This window comes from Felis catus, chromosome A2 (genome assembly GCF_018350175.1).
Source record: "Felis catus isolate Fca126 chromosome A2, F.catus_Fca126_mat1.0, whole genome shotgun sequence".
In the NCBI taxonomy this organism is placed as follows: domain Eukaryota; kingdom Metazoa; phylum Chordata; class Mammalia; order Carnivora; family Felidae; genus Felis; species Felis catus.
The window spans coordinates 94,992,234-95,008,135 of NC_058369.1; the positions used below are offsets into that span (position 1 = coordinate 94,992,234).

Here is a 15,902-nt window from a genome sequence, read left to right on the forward strand (position 1 = left end):
TAGTGTGATTGCTGGGTCATCGGGTAGTTTCATTTTTGACTTTTTGAGGAACCTCCATACTGTTCTCCAGAGTGGCTGCCCCAGTATGCATTTCCACCAACAGTGTAAGAGGGTTCCCCTTTCTCCACATCCTCGTCAATTGTGTGGGGGCATAGGCTTTCAATTCTATTGTGTAAAAAAACTTAGAGTGGTGCTGGGTCACATGGTAATTCTATGTTTAATTTTTTGAGGAGCTACTAAACAGTTTTGCAAAGTGGCTTCACCATCCCACCAACATTGTAATTTCGAATTACTTCACCTCCTTGCCAACACTTGTTATTGTTTTTTTTTATTGTAGCCATTTTAATAAGTGTGAAATGGTATCTCAATGTGGTTTTGGTTTGCATTTTCATTTTTCATTATTTTGAAACAATTCAATGGTGAAAAAGGAAAGTCATGATGGTTTTCATGCCTCTAAATAAACTGAAAAAACAAAGCGACACTAGAATTAGTTCATAGTTTACCTATCTATTTATATATCAGGCTAATATTAATATTAAGGATGCGTTAATATAATATTAATAAAAAGGATGGATATGGCTTATCAAAATGTGTAGTATAACATAAATGTGGAAAAATATGAAGTATTACTATTAGTAGTGGAACTTACTGTTTTCAGTGTGTAGAAACAGGTAACTTGTTATATGCAACACGTGTGTCATTAGGCTTGTATACTCACCAGAAGTGGGTTAAAATTGTCTTTGAGCTTCCTAGGAGCCAAAGTATAAAGTGACAAACTGTAAAATTCATAATGCTCCTAAGACTACAAACAATTTAGAATCTTTTACTGACTGTTGTAGAGTCACTCTCTATTCTCTGTGTGATCCCTCCGGTCTCAAGAAGATGCTGAATCTTGATGCAGTCCTTTTCATTGCTGACTATTCCAGATGATAGAAGAGCTAAAATTAGCCTCTCACTTCCTTCTGCGTGCCAAGTCTTTATTTATTCCCCCGTTCGCCTGCCCTCAGTTACCACTGAGAAAATTCAAATTCCAGTCTTCCAGGCCAAACTCATGTTCTTTTTTTCTTGGTGGGTCCTTAATGCCCCCAGACAGAATTAATTTTCCTCTCTCTGTGTTCCCATAGCACTTTTTAAGCAAGCATTGTATAGAATTTATCACTGTGATTCATTTATGTGTCAGCCTTCCCCAGTGGACAGTGATTGGTTTCACAGGAGGGAAGTGTCTTCATTTTCATATCCTCAGGCCTGGCACAAAGCGGGTACTCAAGAAAGGGTGGTTGTGTCAAATAGATTACATCAATCACTCCTGACTTACTACCCTCCCATGAATATAGGTCAGTTGTTGCTGTTCCTCTTCATAAGTGACTCCCAGAATGAAAATATGTTTTTCAGATTTTAGTCTATTGGTGTGCAAAATGCCCATCTGCTCTCCAAACCAGGTTTTCCTCAGCTTCCATTTTCTAATCTAAATGTAAGCCTTTATTTGTATTCCAGATAAATGTAATTCTGTTTCCTTCAGGGAAAATAACTTCATCTTGCCAGACTAAAATGATAAATTTCAGTTTAAATTTTGTCATCTGTCGTATCACTCTTATCAACCAGTTTGATGTCAGCTGTGTATGGAAGGATAATGTGAAACATGTGCGTTTGCCTTTTTAATGTAATTATGTATTGAGTGCCGAAGGAAAAAAAAATCCAGTACGTCTAATTATTTATCGGGAAATTTGTGTTGTTCTTCTAATTCATAGTTCTAAAAATATGACACTTATCTCTCTCTCTACCCCCCACCAAAGCTTTCAAGAGCTTTGGAAAAATTTGCCATCATTTAATATATGTGTTCTCTGCCTGATATGTCTCCTGGACCCCCAAAGACACATAATTAGCAGTTATGTGTCCTTCCTATGCACTTATGTAGCATCCTGTACATTCAGTATCTTAGAGTTTACGCATTTTATGTAATAGTTCGTAGGGGCGCCTGGGTGGTTCAGTCGGTTAAGCATCTGACTTTAGCTCAGGTCATGATCTTGCAGTTTGTGAGTTCAAGCCCTGCATCTAGCTCTGTGCTGCCAGCTCAGAGCCTGGAGACTGCTTTGGATTCTGTCTCACTCTCTCTCTGCCCCTTCCCTGTTTGCACTCTGTCCCTCTGTCTCTGTCTCTCAAAAATAAATAAACATTAAAAAAAATTAATAGTTTGTAGAGTTACCTCTTTTCCTTACCAATTGATAGTCACTGCTTTATTTAGTATCTCAACAGCTTAACATGTTGCCTGGCTAAAGTTTTATTTGGGTCAAGTCTTCTTTAGATCAATTACAGAATATGTATAAATACTATGTTCTTTCATGTGGTTCTACCACTAGATCTGTTTTGTTAAAAAGAGGGGCTGTGACAATCTCATAGTAGCAAGAGGCATTGTTTCAGGGAAGGTTAAGGCAGTGAGCAGATCAAATTGTTTTTCTGATAGGACCATTTCATTAAAATAAGGTATCTAATAATTTATTAGTTAATACAATGTTAGTTTAGAATTTAATCATTCCAAGGTTTATTTTTATTTGTTGTCTTGAGCTCTCTACAATACTCTCGGCTGCAATGCTGAATCAATTTGGGCATCTCAGGCAGTATTCAAGGTTTTTTATTCCTGAAGCATTAAAAGGATCTTTTTAGAAGCCACTCACACCCCAAAGGAGGTCCCACAGTGGGAAGTCTAAGGAGAGTGTTATGGTGAGAACTCAGTATAATTTGGTTTTTAAAAATTCTACTCTGCAAGACATCCCCATGATATAAATATTCCTAATTAGCACAGGATTTCAGTTCCTTCATACAAAACGCTGCAGTGCAATTTAAGGCTGCTTAAAATTATCTTAACTTGTCCCATTTGGCAAACTAAGCCAGGGTCTTAGGAAACATGGAGCTGTAGTGTGCAGGAATGTAGGCAGGCTGTGCGAACTCCCTCCGGATCTGAGAGGGCCTTTTTGTTGACCTTACACTGAATCCTTATGTTTGAACATATCATCAGGATGCAACAGCCAGCTACTGGCTAACTGACAAGAGAAACTTCTGGAACACTAGGGCAAAAAACTGTAAGAAGTGGAAAACTACCCAAACTGAAGTTATTCAAAAATGGTTTGCTTCTTAACATACATTCGCATAAGCAGCCCTAATGAAATGTAGGTTTTCTGTTAGCAGATGCTGAAGAGACAAAAATCCTGTCCTGTCTGCTTTCTTTCCTTTTGGGGAAAGGTTAGCTATTGGATGCCATGAAAGAAAACCCGCATCTATAATTCTGAACCCACCCAATGTTTTTAATATCTTGACATCTATATTTACGTTCTGTCAAAAAGTTAATAATATGAAGTATTTATTATAAATCCTGAGCTTTATTTTCTGAGTCAGAATAGCAGTTATTAAGGCCTTATGCACAAGGCATTGGACTTGTGCTATGACATGGTCCTGTTCTCTAGAAATTCACAGTTGGAAAGAGGTATCCTTCCACAGAACAAAGATTTTTTTTTCTCCTGCTTTCTTCCACTAACATAAAAAATAAAGTATAAGAATTAAGAAAATGAACAAATACTCCACTACTAAAATACCTAGGGATCAGAAAACTGTCAAAAGAAAATGTGGAAGAGGGAGGGGAAAAATGAGGCAGAAGGTAAAGAGAATAGGGACCAAGGATATAAATAGATTAAGAAATTATTGCATGTGGCAAATGAGATCACACTGTGACTCATACATGCCTGCATAACTAGAGCACAGGCAGAATTCTGTCTTAATGAGGACCAAGTCACCTCCTGGGAAACAACTCACCTTAGCATCCCACCAGCATGGTGGAAGATTAGTGCCAGAGTATCAGGAGTGGGATGTACAAGTGTACTGCCCTTGAATGGATCCCCATGGAATTGTACCTAAAGCCTACCAACAAGACAGCCTGAGGATGAAAACCAAAAGTTTTGTTTTCATTAAAGTCTATAAAGACACGTAGTGTGCCTCCTCACTGCATTGACAAAGCGCATCATGAAGGATGTGCTCTGCTTTAATGAAGTTCATTGTGACTCTGTTGCTGAAAGTGTTGGCTCATTGACAGCTCTGGCAGTTTGGGTGCATTTGCTTCACTAGAGCTAACATGTCACAGCATCATCAGTGCAGAGGGAACTGACTGGTTTTGACATTAAAAAGAAGTGACCCGGTGCTGATGGGATATTAGAAAGATTGCAGGTGAAGCTCCATGGGATGCTGCAAGCTTCAGAAGTGCATCTCAGAAAGAGGGAAATGGTGGCCATCATTTAATAACTCTGAGGACCATGTTCTTGAGCACATGTGAGTTACTCTTCAGAGTTCTTGAAATTAGTGGGTGAAGGTGTATTTTAGAAATGAACTAAGAGAGATAACCATAGTGAGGTCTAGGGTGAAGGTTATGAATAGGGTGACAAACGGTTCATCATCCAAACAGGAATGACTTTGAGAATGAAGGGTGTGCTACTAATAATAAGATAACAGATGTAAAACAAGACTGTCCTGGACAAATTAGAAAGTATATTGGGGTGCCTGGGTGGCTCAGTCGGTTGACTTTCCGACTTCGGCTCAGGTCATGATCTCATGGTCTGTGAGTTTGAGCCCCGCGTCGGGCTGTTTGCTGACTGCTCAGAACCTGGAGCCTGTTTCAGATTCTGTGTCTCCCTCTCTCTCTGCCCCTCCCCCACTCATGCTCTGTCTCTCTGTGTCTCAAAAATTAATAAACATTAAAAAAATTAAAAAAAAAGAAAGTATAGTCATACAGGAAGAACTGTCATTTCCAACTCTGTTAGTTTTGTAATGTTTGCAGTTTTATCCTAAGCATATATTTTTTAAATCAAAAAACTATATAAAATCATGTAACTTACATATCTAAATGAAAAAAGGAGAGTAATGTCTCAGGTGAGTGACAAGCAAAGACGGAAGCATAATATTTCCATTGTTATGGTGATCTTAGTACCTCCCCCAGTCCTACCTTATAGCCTAGGAAGTTGTCTGCAAATTGTTCATCAGTCACCTGCTACCCCAAAGTGCCCTACCTTGCTCCGCATTGTCACACTGTCCCAGCAGTTATGGTATGCCCCACGTTAGTTATTTAGTTTTACTCTCTTTGGTGCCTTCTCTCTGAGATAGTTGGCTTTCAAGGTCCAAAGGACATTTTTATGTTAAAAGTCTGGGATTCAAGTTTAGAAACACAATGCTTTTCATCATGACTGGCCACCTAAGTCCTATCAAGACGCTAATGGTAGAAAATTTCTTTATAGAGTACCCTCAAGATCAAGATCCTAGTTTACTTTGTTCTATATTCACAAAGAGAAGTTGCTTCTGTTTTTAAACCAAGTTGAGGTTTTGTCTTTAGTGAATTCTAACATGTAGCTAGGAGTTTCCAGTGCAAAGCATGCTTTTGTTTTGTTTTGTTTTCGTTCTTTTGAAGTGGCTTTATAACTTCTAAAAAGTTTCTTGGTTGGAAATCAACCTCTCTTCTGTCCATATGACTCGTTCAGATAAAACTACACAGTCTTCTGCCATTGTCCAAGCCCACTTCCTTGAATGGATTCCTTTGTGAGAGAGAAGAGATTCAGCCATTTGGTTCCTCAGAGCCCACAGAGTGCAAATAAAGCTGGAGGTGATGCTGCATATGAGAGGAAGCAGGGCTCCAATCCACTGGAAGTCTGATTACACTACAAAAGTTGATAAGCAGCTATCAACTGCAAAGTCAAGGCCTGGCAGCAGAGGTAGCTGTCTTGTCTGATTTAAGATCTCTGCCAAAAGTCTTCCTAAAAATTATCTTTATTAACCTTCCTAATAATTGAAGATCTCTGAGGGTTGTTTTTTTGTATTGTGTTCACAGGAGTATACATAGGGCCTGTAATAGCACCTGGCATATAGTAGAAGCTATATGCTGTATAAAAGTAGTTGTTTTATGAAAGGATATTTCTTCATTTTTAAAATGGAAATGTTTTAATGCTTATTTATTTACTTCTGAAAGAGAGAGCATGTGTGTGTACATGCACACTCAAGCAAGTGGGGGAGGGGCAGAGAGAGAGGGAAAGAGAGAATCCCAAAAAGGCTCTGAGCTGTCAGTGCAGAGACTGGGCCCAGGTTCAAGCTCACTAATGGTGAGATCATGACCTGAACAGAAATAAACTGAGCCACCCTCGTGCCCCTAAAATGGGGATATTAATAGTACCTGTGCCCAGGATTGATATTCAGCTGGATATTCCATTCTGATATATAATTTCAGTGTCACAGGGTCGTGAGGATTGCATGAGTTCGAACATGTATAGTATTTACAATAGAACCTGGCACATAGCTAGTGGTCAATAAATCTTAGCTGCCATCAGTTGGAAGGCAGGGAGGTTGACATCCAGGGAGATTAAGGAACAATGAAGGAGCCCAGTAGTGGGCTCCCCTGAATTGGAGAAAATGTAACAGCAGTTTATTCTGAGTCTCACCACCTGATTGTAGGGAAAAACAGTTGCCAAACGTGCTGTAGTCCTTGTCTCCTGGGCCCAGGCTTGATCTTGACTTCCAGGATTAGGGATTATGGGAGGCAGGGTGAGTTCTGAGGGAGCTGGAGATTAATAGAGGCAATGGCGATGAGTTGGGAGCTGAAGTCAAATGCTTCCCCCACCACCACTTGCCAGGCTCTTGTTTACAATCCAACCATCAGTTCATTATTTTTTGACTTCATACATGATATGTTCAGCTCTCTATTCTCTGCTTAAATGCAAGTGTCCTTGGGGCAGGACGTCATACCTACCAACAGTAAATGGCATTTATATCATGTTCCCAAGGATACTGTTCTTCCAGGGAGGAGATGGCAGAATTCAGAGAGAATGGGCCACAGGGCAGATATGTGTGATAACAGGGCACAGAGATCATCTGATCATGGGACAGTGCCCTGGAAGTGGTAGACCCATCCTGCCAGGGAGAAGTGGATAGCTGCTGGATGGTAAGGTTGAGGGGTGGAGGGAGCAGGATGTGAACAGAACATGTAGGAGGTCCCTGTTACCAAAATAGCTATTTTTTACCTGGGAATAAATCTTGTTACAAAGATGAGAAAATCCGCATTATTTTCAGAAGGTTTGCAACTCTAATGCTCTGGGTTTTTTTTCCTAATAGAAGATTTATCAATTTAGGATACAGTACATGGTACTCTTTGGTGAGGTTACATGTGTGTAAGAATGAAGACAGTTGTATAAGGTGAAGGTGGGTTGGAATTTATGCTATTTGTGTATTTGGTAATAATAATTCTTACACTTTACGTTTGTATGATATATATATGTATATAATCTAGTTTCAATAATATATAAATATATCTAGTCACTATATATATGTTGCTATGAGCTATGTAGGGCATATAATAATAACTCTATTCAATACATTAAGAAACCAAGGCACAAAGAATTAATATGCAAGAATAGTGGTGGAAGCCCCTGGAGATGGGGATTCAACCCATGGTTTTCTGACTTCAGATTCAGGAATTTTTTTAAATCATCATTTGGCTGCCTCTCAACCACAAATTAGTTGGTGGCATCTGTCAGGCTGAAAAACAAACTTATTTTCAGTATTTTGTCTTTTTGCCGCTAGATAGAAAAACCTCCGGGTCCTACAAGTTAGCTCTCCATTAAATATACTAAATGAAAAATAAACCAGTTCTGTTCTCTAAAGTAGCAGTTCCAGAGGATATACATGATCCACTGGGGTATGGAAAAAAATGTTAGGATTTTTAGTTTCATATTTTTGGATGTGTTTAAGTGAACATGTCACTACAATATACCTTAATACATATACACATAAACATACACACACATCTATAGCAATAAATGTGTATAATTTACAAGTAAGTGCATTTATAAATATTGAGATGCATGCTCTTTTTTTTCTTGTTCTTTTTTTTTAAACACTGAATTGCAGTCTCAAAAACACTTGGAAATCATGGTTCTTAAGTGGTAACCACTTTCTGTAAAATGTCCGCACTGTTTTTTACTAAGCATATTTCTTTTGTTTCACCTTATGCTTAGTGCAACAGAGGATGGTAGCTGGCTGCTGTAGCCAGAATAACAGAAGCTTTGAGTAAGAAGGGCCTAGAGGGATCAATTCGCCTAACCCCTGCATTTGACAGAGGAAGAAACTGAGGCTTACAGGGGTTAAGGGATTTGCCCAAGCTGACAAGTTAAGGTTGAGCCCAACAATATGGGACACGGATGGAAAATCCAGTTAATGCTTAGCTAGCCATGGTAATGTGTCATGGGGCTGGCTTGCAGAAATTAAATCCGTTAATAATCCCCAAACCTTATTTTAGCCAGAAGTTTTAAATGCCTCACCTATCAAACCTTTTGCTAAAGATGATAATGTAATGGCTTTGTTTCTTTGGGTGCCCAAGAATGTCTGCATTAAGCAAAATGTCACGCGTATGCTGCTCACCAGGTATCTGGTTACATACAAATACAAATAGTGATTTAATTATATACAATAATTGGTTAAAAACCCTTGTATTGACACAAATACACTCATCGTAAAGAACAGAACCAAATTATAATGTTCCCCAATAAGTAAGCAATTACTCACTCAAAATCCACTGAATTTTGAAATACTATAAGGCTGCTTCTGAAGGGGCCACCATCTCATTGGAATTTAACACCAGAATAATGCTGGACTGTTATCATAGGCTAAATTCCAGTGTATATTCAGTTCTACTCCAAACTTACAATTTTCTCCCATTGATCTGACCATATATTTAATTACCAGTGCATAAGGGTTTTATTTATTGAAATATTATGGCAGCATAAGGTTAGTCTCCATTACTTTTGATTTTATAAAAATCTCCAGGCCATTATTGAACGGCTTCCCCCCTCTTGTGAACTTTAAAATAATTTCGCCCCTTGGAAAAGAAAAACAAAACACCCCAAAATTACCATCACCACTCTGCTAGTATCTTTACTCAGAAGCTTATGAAATTTACAGTTTGGTTTAAGAAGAACTGACTTCCTTATCTTGTTGAATTATTTTTTCACCGAATAGGCTATTTAATTTTTTTTTTCAGTTAGGATATTTCTCTTTAGTTTTTTAATCATTTTATGTCCCTTTAGCAAATGACATTTTTTTCACTGTGTTGTATTTTCTATGTATCATATGTAATCATTGTGAACATTTTTTTTACAAATTTTGTAATCTGTCATTTTACTGAATATTCTAATTACTTATAGTAGTTTTTTAGTTGATTCTCTTGAGGTTTTCCATATAGATATCCATCTCTTATGTGAATTAGGAGTATTTTACCTCCTGTTTTCCAATTTTTATTCATTTTGTTCTCTTATGTAACTGTGTCAACTACTTCTGGAGCAATTATGTAACTATGCTTCAATTATTGATCATTAAGAAGTTTTTCCCATTACAATAATGCTGCAGTGAACATTTGCACAGAATTTGAGTAGTCGGGTCATTTCCTTAGGATAGATTCCCACAATTGTAATTTGTTGGTCAAAAGTAGAATAATTTTAAAGACTTTTAATACATTTTGTTATAGTTCCTTCCTAAATGCCTGTATCAGTGGTTATACTCACCTTCCCCCACTGTCCACAATCTTGAGTCTCCTGGCATGAATGCCTGCTTCCCACACCTTCCTTTGTGTGCCTTCCCTTTGCTGACTACTCAGAGGCTACCTGGGAATTCCAAGTCAAGCCTCCCCAAATCAAATGAGAATCAAACACAAGAACATAAAAGTTGCAACTTGAGTAACCCAATAATCAATGTGGAGATGACATTTCAATTATTTGCTTATTGTACCTGTAAATCATCCTAGACTCCCCTTTTCCCTCACTCCTCACATTCTGAATACAGTAGATTCTGCCACCTTAACTTCTCTCCTATCCATTCTATATTCTCCATTCACACTGTTAATGGACTAGTTCAGTAGCTCATCCTCTCCCATGGGGATCGCTACAATCCCATCTAACTGAGCTGACCGCTCCTGCAGAATCCTTGTTCCACCTCTACTCAAAAGCCTTCAGTGGCAGGAAACTCCTGAGGATGGTCACCATCTACCCCTTCACTTTCTCCTTTTAACATCTCTCTTATATACTACCTTCGAACCATACCAGAGTATTTGCAGTTTCCTGACAACTTACAATTCCGAGCCTCTGTTTGCATGTGCCATTCCAACTGTAGGAATGTTGTCCATAGCACCGCACTCCCCCAACCTCATTCACCCAGAAAAATCCTTTTCATCCTTTAAGATCCAACTCAAAGGGCTTCTATCTGGTGAGACATTTCCCATTCCATTCTTCAACCCCACCCTCACCCTAGAACTATTATAGGAAGGGTATTCCATTGATAGACTATGGCAATATTTCTTGAGGTTACTGTTGTGCCCAGTTACCAGGGTTCTCATAGAAGTGAAACAAAGGTTGATAAAAATTGGTAGAGACTGGCTTCCCCCTCCCCCCTTTTTGGTGAATTGTATTTGTTTAATGTGACTTCAGGTTTATTCAACACAAATCTATTATTTCCACCAGCAGTGTAAACACAAGAATCAACACTGCAAAAGTGGCCTCCATGTGATTCACAGGAAGGATGCATATAAGGTAAGAGTCACTCTGTGCCTCCCTGCTTCCTTGTGCCTCGGGCACTTGCCTTGCAGACTGTTAATGATCACCTTAGGCCCTGAAGCAATGATGAGACCCCCCAGTGATTTGCAACTTCAGACAAAGCTTTTAGTTTTCCCCCTTTTTTTTTTTTTTTTTTTTTTTTTTGGTAGGGGACAGATCCAGAAATCCTGTGAGCTAGTTTGATAGAGTTAAAATCTTAGAGCTGGAAGTGAGGTGTAGGGGGTTAGCATGTCATTCAATTCAATTCAATTCTTCGCTTCTAGAAAGACAAGAGGAACAAACCAGTACCTTCTGTTTCTAAAGGTCTGTGGGAATGAAAAATCCTTTGTTCATCCAAGCCAGCACTTGGCAGCCCTCATCAGCAAGGAATTTCTGGATCTCACTTCCAATCCTGCCTGCCCCCCACCCCCATCTCCTTATCTATCTCCTCTAACTCTATTTCCCTCCTCTAGGGTGACTCATTTAATATCTCTGGTTCACTGGGACAGCTAGGGAGCAAGCGTCTTCCCTGAACAGTGCGAGTTATATGCTTCTAACTTATACCAGGAGAGCCTCCCTCTGATTCGTGTTCTGAAAAAGTGGGGGGGGGCAGGCAGGTGGGGATCAGGAGAACCTCCCAGATAAGCAGCACACAGCACCCACAATTCAACAAGGAAACAGAAGAGGTGTTCCCAACACACACCTGGGGGATAAATTTTGCTTTACAGTACAGCTGCCCTTCTGCAAACTCTTCTAAAGCAGACCAATTTATTCCAAATTCCACCACAAGTGTCTGTTAATGTATAGTGAGATGTTCAAAGCAAGTTAACCATCTACAAGTTATGAGGGGGGCTCTTTTTTGTGGATTCATTGAGAAACACAGACAAAACTGCTAACATATGTTTCTGTTGCTAGGCCTTAGTCTTATCACAGTTTGAAATGGTGGAAAATCAATTACGTGCTTTGAATTACTCCCTTCCTTGGCACAAAAGCATTTCTCCATTCTTTCGGGATAGTGAACACTTTGCAACATCCACCACTAAAAGCCTGTTAGGATTCTCTGCTAAATTAATGTAGTACAAATAAACCAAACAGAAGGCCGGTAGAATACTAAACATCCCCCTCTCTCTTCTGTTGTGGCTTCCTTGCAGCTTGGGACCTTTCTGCCTTGCTGATGCAACATCTGGACAGCATTCAGGGTTGTTTCTCAAGGACACAAGCGTGCACCTCCGGTGAATTTCAACTTTCAACATCTCTCTGGCTCTAATCTATATTTAATGTTTCATGACTGGTAGTCAAAGAAGCTTCAGCTAAATATCAGGTTGGAATGAAAATGATCCTTGGGAGAACATTTGCTTCCAGTGTGCGCCAGCAAAGTGTCTGTGACAGAGGCTTTCCCCGGAGATTTGTTGCCCATTCTCTTGCAGTAATAATAATTACGCCTTATGATTGCTGTGCCCACATAATCAAAGATCGCTTCATCAAATGTGATCCCGAGGGGAAGCTTCCTCTGCTCCTAACTGGATGTCAGTCACAGAGAGCAGCACCCCTAGGGATCCCCAATCTTTCTTTTACCCTTTTCAGTACTGTGTTGTTAGCATTGTGTTTCTTCATATTCTTCTCAATGCAAATGATGTGTAAATCATGCCCTCCAGAAGGCACATGTGGTGAGGGGGAGAGGATGGGGAGGGGGGTGGGGCTGGTGTATTCTTCTCCCCCGGCTCCCCTCCCCAACCTACCACAGGGATTTCTCGCATGGAACATAATTACATCTGTGCCATATGGGCTCATTTATATTCTATTACAGGTTAAGCTAATACGACTCAGAAATATGCTAAAAATACCTCAAAGTATTCTAGAGCTGTCAAAACACTTGTCATTTATTGCTCACCCGTTTGATTGCTAGTGTTTTTGTTTTTGTTGGGAGATTCAGAGAGCTAAGAGAGCATGCTGGCATTCTGGTGTCCGGTCTATAAATATAGTTTAATTTCCTGTATTATTGCAATCTTTGGGCTTGCAAAGAAAATATCTTTCTTTATAAACCTGGAATGGCCGCAAGACATGGGCACTGGAGCCCCTATACTTGTAGATTTTAATTTCCCAAGAGGTAGAAAATACAGATTTCAGATGTGTGGTTTTGTCAGCTTTAGAATATTTCTTGTCTTTGTTTGATATAATTATTCATTGTGATAGAGAAACACCTGCAGCAGGCTGACATACCAGAGAAACGTGCTACTTGAGCTATAAGAGTTGGTTTGGATGTCAGGCAAATCTTGTTGAGATTTTACATGTGGCATGATAATGAGAAGTACAATCTGTAATGAGTAATGAGTTCAATAATGATTTACAGGGGCACGTTGGGTTGTTTGTATGCAATGGTTAAAGTCCATCAGCCCGTTAATTTCTACCATCAGCTTGGAACGTTGGTAGGTCATGTTTGTGTAGACTCTTAACCTAATGGTTTGATTATGTAATTAATGTTTTCCATTATTGCTATCTTAACGTATTAGCGGAATTTTTAAAAATGAGTCTTGGGAACAGAATAGCAAGCACAACTACTGTACTCTCCTATGCTTGACAAGTAACATTTCCAAAGGGGATATGGTGTTAACCACAGTATCAGCCATAAATTAAGTATGCAGACCATTTAACTGAAAACTGAACTCCCACAAAAGCATACTTTTCTAATTTGCTAATAACTGTTCTATACTATCTGGTTGAAGGAGTAGTTAAGACTTCCTGGTTCCAATCTCAACTCTGCTACTTACTAGCTTGTTATCTTGGCAAATTCCATAATTTTTCCATTTCCCTTGTCTATAAAATGAGCATAGGAATAGTAGCTTCCCCATGGGATTGTTGGAAATATTAAATGAGACAATATATGTAAATACTAAGGCACAGTGTCTGGCACATAATAATCACTTAGTAAATACTTGTTATTATTATTGTAGATTTTTACTTCTAATATAAACAGCTTCTTTATAATTATATGGCTCTTTTAGTTAAAAAATTAGGTTTTTGCCAAAATCATGTTAGTTGCACAAACTTCCATTTATCTTAGATCAAACAAGCCAGAGGTTCTTGGCATTTTTGGATTTTACAACCAAGTTCTTACTCCACTTAGAATCAGTAGAAATATTATGAATGGGCATGGGAAGAAATAGAAAAATTCAAGGTTAATACATCAAAGACAAGATTTTTTTACTTAACATATAATTTAAAAATATTAGTACATTTAGGATTGCTCAGAATACAAAGTGTCTGAACTCATGCAATTGAAATGTTACATTTAAATAAATAATAAAGAACTGCAGTTTATAAAGGGCAAATGGTTGAGCCAGTAACTATAACTAAGTTTTTAGTTTTTGCTTCTTTCAATTCTTTTTTTTTTTAATTTTTTTTTCAACGTTTATTTATTTTTGGGACATAGAGAGACAGAGCATGAACGGGCGAGGGGCAGAGAGAGAGAGGGAGACACGGAATCGGAAACAGGCTCCAGGCTCTGAGCCATCAGCCCAGAGCCCGACGCGGGGCTCGAACTCACGGACCACGAGATCATGACCTGGCTGAAGTCGGACACTTAACCGACTGCGCCACCCAGGCGCCCCAATTTCTTTCAATTCTTAATGTAGAGCCACTTGAAGACTTTGCAAAGGACTGTGTGTGTGTGTGTGTGTGTGTGTGTAAGGGGAGAATGTATATTGTAGATACTTGCACAGAAGAGAACTTTTGGGTTTCATTTCAGTGTTCCTATTCAGCCTCATGACCTTGGGTAAGTCACGTGCATTCCTACTCTGTGAGATTGGGCTCTACATTCTCAGATCTTCCTTCCTTTTAAACTATTTATGCTACCAGAAAAATGTAATGAAAAAAAAAGTGGAATTAATATGAGAAGGGCTGTAAGTTGCCTAGACACTTGAAACTTGGATTTTTGAATGGAAGGTCTAATATAAATGATATAAAAATAGGGGTTTTTACTTTCACTTGCCTTGGTTTTTAGTTAGGGATAGAGGAAATGGCAAAATGAGATGTGGGCAGTCTTTTACAGGTGATCATCCCCATCTCCCTCCCTGGCCAGGCTGTAGGCACTAGGTTTTTGAACAAGGATGCCAAAGATTTAAAGGAAATGGGGAAACAGCAGTGTGATTCTAGACCTTTATGATTTATGAAATTTCATGTTTAAAACTGATATTTTCTCAGATTTTAGAAAATGCTGTTTTTCCTCTCAAAATTACCCCCAGAGACTTTTCTGCAGGAAAAGATTGGACACACAAACTTTCAATGGTAAAGTTCAATCATCTTTTTCTTTTAGTTTTTTCTTGTCAACTGTATTATAAATTGCTTTAAAGTAAAAATAAAAGTTTTCTTCTTTAAACTTACATATTAAAAATAAATCTTTAAAATGGTAAACAGGATTTGTTTCTCAGGCTGAGTCAGTATGAGATTATGTCATTTAGTTCAACCCTAAATCTTTTCTTATAATATCTTCCCTAACCTATTACCCTGTTGTCCACATGACACCACAGAGGGTGTTAGAGATAAGGATTGGTTGAAATCTATTCAACTGAGAGTCAAAAGGAAGTCTTTTTCTTTTCCCCTGTAGTTTCTCTTAATAGGTCAGGAAACAAATTCTTTGGAAAAAGCTGGAAGTAAAAGTGAAACGATATTAAGACAATCACTAGGCTTACAAACAGACAATTACTCATTCTTGTGGGAAGGTGAGTGTGAATGTGTGTGTGTGTGTGTGTTTGCCTGTACTTTAAGCCAGACTTTGTTACAAATTTAAAATTAACTGCATTCTCTCTAAAAATGTCCAGCCAGAGTGTGGCTTAATAAGGGACAAAGATCCCTCCATCCCTCCATTAAAAGCCTTGTTTCCCAGCTTAGCCTTGAATGGCAGCAGAAGTAACCTAAATTACAACCATTCTGGCTCTCCATGCCAGATCTAGATGCTCAAAGCTTTCAAAACAAAGCTACTGTGTTCCCATATCTTCTGTAAAAGCCATTTGTCCTATCTAGAAGGAAAGATCATTTCAAATTTGAACATCCATTTATAGAACTTTTGGACAGAAAAGCAAATTCCCGGAGTCCCAATTGACTGGAAAAAAATTCTATCATATAAAAAACCTTCCTCTGAAGATGAAAGAAAATTCAAACATTAGTCACTAAGTTGTGTCATATTTCACATAACCTATGTAAACTACCATTGAGAAGACAGTGGGAAATGTGGGGGGTCAGGCTAATTTTTTTTTTAATTTTGGAAAATGCTCCTAGGAAATTTAATGCATTAGAACTATAATG

The 15,902-nt window shown here is 38.6% G+C and overlaps 1 protein-coding gene across 1 annotated transcript in view; it reads left to right on the plus strand.

The window, feature by feature from the left end:
* CDK14 (cyclin dependent kinase 14) overlaps positions 1-13,914 on the plus strand; it is a 674,504-nt gene extending 660,590 nt beyond the window's left edge. The window contains exons 17-18 of the transcript XR_006594842.1: positions 10,530-10,598; positions 11,753-13,914. The gene's annotated coding sequence lies outside the window, so the exon portion shown is untranslated. The remainder of the gene's footprint in view (positions 1-10,529; positions 10,599-11,752) is intronic.
* Positions 13,915-15,902: the final 1,988 nt, after the last annotated feature.